The 3,686-nt window shown below is 31.9% G+C and overlaps 1 non-coding gene across 1 annotated transcript; it reads right to left on the reverse strand.

Moving 5' to 3' along the window:
* Positions 1–1,920: 1,920 nt before the first annotated feature.
* On the reverse strand, positions 1,921–2,027 carry LOC128281826 (small nucleolar RNA R71). Its single transcript, XR_008272096.1, has one exon. It is a non-coding gene; the product is annotated as a small nucleolar RNA R71 (small nucleolar RNA).
* Positions 2,028–3,686: the final 1,659 nt, after the last annotated feature.

Here is a 3,686-nt window from a genome sequence, read left to right on the forward strand (position 1 = left end):
GCCATAACGTCTAGGACGGGTCTGGGGTGTTACAATAAATACCCCATTTGGTGCTCACTTTAAACACATCTCAACCCTTCTGATCTCTTCACTTCTCTCTCATTTTTCTCTCTTCATTCCCTTCCATTGTTCTTCACTTTCTTCCCCTATTCCCTTACCGATTTCACCTCTTGAAAAGAGTCAATCAACCACCATTTGGAACAGTGTTCAAGTGTTCATAGAAGCCTCGATTCAACATGAACAAGAGGAGAAAGAGGAGTGGAGCATACTAGTCAAGCCACAGAGAAAACACTGGATTTGATTCTTATTCCCTATCCTTTTAATTTTGTTGTTGTTATAATCTATGACTACTTATGATGTTGATATGTTTAATTTAATTAATATGGCTTAAATTTAATTCATGTTAGGTTGATTGCATTTTTTCTACTTAATTTATTAAAACTGTGTTCGTGTTATAGGCCTCGGTAAGATGTTTGATTAAGTAAAACCATGACTAAGTTATTCTTGCATTACAATTGGAAGGTAACTAATGAATTAATTATTTAAACAGATTTAAATTGTAATTAATTGACATGATACTTGACCAGTGCATGTTTGATCATCTAAGGTAGCCGAGGGTTAAATTAGCAATGATATCTAACGATACATTAGCCTTGCATAACTTGCAAGATTATTGTGATTAAACTGTTTCAATGTAGAAATACATTATTACCTCACGTAATCTTTTATGTGGTTTTGAAATTGAATCAATTGTTTGAATTGACTTAGAGATATGTACAAGAGATTACTTTAATTTCATAAGTATGTATGTGCATTAACACATTTGCTTATTAAAATTTTTTTAATCGGTTGAATTGGCATATAGATATAGTCCAGAGGTAAATGAAATTTTAGTAAGTAAGTATGTTCATAAGTTAGCAAATAACCGAGTTGCTGTGAATTTATTCGTAACAACATAAACATAAGTTTAATAATTCTAAGTTAAGAAATGTAATTAATCTAACACAATTATGTCATCTTGATTAAAATCATCTTTTGAAATCGTGCATTGGAAATTTTATTTTATTTTTATTTATTTTACTTTGTTAAAACTCTAGTTTTTAATCACCTCCTCAAATCAAAGTATTTTTCATCACCAAAGTGTTTTCAAAATTGCATTCATAAATAATTCTTTTCATAGTCCCTATAGGTATGATAACTCGACATTTACTCATCACTTTATTACTTGTTGCGATTGTGTATACTTGCACATTTTTGTCGTTCCAAGTTTTTGGCGCCGTTGCCAGGGACTTGTTTAAAAAGTCATTATTTGTGGATTTATTAATTTTGCATTTTGGTTTATTTTTCTATTCAATTTTAACTTAATTAATTTTTCTATGATTATTTCAAGTGTTTATGAGTATTGACAAATTATCGGTTTACTCCCTGTATACCCTAAAATTGAATGAACTTTTTGACAGCGAAAAAGACAAGCAAGTCAGAGAAGGATCAAAGAGATGAACCTTGAAAATTTGAATCAAGGAAACGGAGCAAACCCTGCTCAAAATCCTATCCTTATTGTTGATGATAGGGATAGAGCTCTAAGACAGTATGCTATGTCAATGTTTCATGATCTTAATTCGGGTATTAGAAGACCCGAACTAGAAGCCAGTCATGTTCCAGATGCTTCAGATAGTGGACCAATTCAATGGAATGCCTAGTGAAGATCCTCATCTTCACTTAAGACTATTTATAGAGGTGAATGATTCTTTCGAGTTAGTTGGAGTACCCGAAGATGCATTACGATTGAAGCTATTCCTATATTCACTAAAGGACAGAGCCCGAGCCTAGTTGAACTCATTGCCACCAAATTCAATTTCCATATGGCAAGACTTAGCAGAAAGATTCCCCATGAAGTATTTCCCATCTAGCAAGAATGCTAAGTTAAGGAACGAGATCACTACTTTCCAATAAATGGATGATGAGTCCTTGTATGAGGCATGAGAAAGGTATAAAGAATTATTACGGAAGTGTCCTCAACATTGCATCCAACTTAAGAAGTTTTATAATGGTCTCAATGCCCACACGAGGATGGTAGTGGACGCTTGTGCTAATGGTGCTCTTGTAACAACCCAATTTAGACCCTAATTAGAACGGTTGTTTCGGGACTATGAATTCGAGTCAGAAAAATATTTAAAAATTATTTTCTGTGTTTATTTTGTGTGAATTTATATTTGTGCAATTTTCGTGATTCAATTTTGTTGTTTGAGTGTCCGATTAAATAAAAGGACTTAATCGCGTAAAATAAAAATTAGGTGGTAACTTGTATAAGGGCCGAATTACTAATGGTTTCCTAAATTGGGGTATTTATGTTGAAAATATTCCATTAACATGATGTTTAGACGGTAATGAACATATGTTATATAATTTTATTATTATTTCATTAAGGTTAATTAGGTAAATTAGTAATAAGTTAATGTATATGTTAATATATCATAAAATAAGTTATAATAATATTATTTTCTTTGTTCTTGCATCGAATATAAACAAAAGAAAAAGAAAGAACAAGAGCTAGGGTTCGGCACTTTGTAAAGCTCAATCAAGGTTCGCTTTTGTTCGGTTTTTGATAATTTCTACGTTTTTGAGATCGTTGCTTAGTAATCTTCAAGACCCAAGCTTTAATTTTTTATTTTGATGAATATTTTGAGCTATTCCATTGTTGATAGTTTGTGATTTTTGTTGTTTGATGATGAAATATGAAAGATATGTTTTAGATTAACATATTTTGTATTAGAGTTTTCGATGATTTTGAGTAATTAGGACTAAATTCCAAAAATAATAATTTTAGGGACTAAAATGTGAAATAAATGAAATATATGGGCCTGTATGAACACTAGAAATATTCGGCCAAACTGGGTACCTTGGAATTTTGAATATTTTGTGTTTTGTGCAATAGGGACTAAATTGTAAAAATTGTAAATGTTAGGGGTAAAATGGTAATTTGCCTATTTATGTGTTTTTGGACTAAATTGAATGAAAAAATTGTTTGAATGAGCTTAATATGAATATGTTTAGATCAAGAACCAAAGAAATCGGATTTGGATCGAGGAAAAACGAAAGTTGTCGACTAGTCGATCCGTACCGATTTTTCGTTGTCCGAGGTAATTTATAAGTAAATAGATATACTTAATTTTAATTAAATGTAAAGTGTACATGCTGATATGAAATATATGAATTAATATGTGCTAATGCTGAATGTGTAAGCATGTTAACTATGTCCATGCAATCGTTTCGACCGAGTTACGACGTCCGAAAGTCCTGTATGAACCTTAGGAATAGTTAGGATACATATGTCATGACATAGGATTCCGATATATGTGTGCGAGTAAGACCATGACATCGATATGTGATTTCGATATGTGTGTACGAGTAAGACCCTATCTGGGACAATGGCATCGATATGTGGCTACATGTAAGACCACGTCTGGGACATTGGCATTGTACGATTTGTGTGATTATCCGAGTGTCCTATCCGATTTTGAATGGTTCGTTGGGCAAAGATAAGCTATGTTTGAATGTGTAAAATGAGCTATATGCCAGGTATGGATTAATTTGTTACCTATTCAAGGTAAGGTAAGTAAGTATTTAACGTTTGATACATATGACTTATAAGGTAAATATGGAATGTGTAATTATAAAATTGTAAT

Source organism: Gossypium arboreum, chromosome 1 (assembly GCF_025698485.1).
Source record: "Gossypium arboreum isolate Shixiya-1 chromosome 1, ASM2569848v2, whole genome shotgun sequence".
Taxonomy (NCBI): domain Eukaryota; kingdom Viridiplantae; phylum Streptophyta; class Magnoliopsida; order Malvales; family Malvaceae; genus Gossypium; species Gossypium arboreum.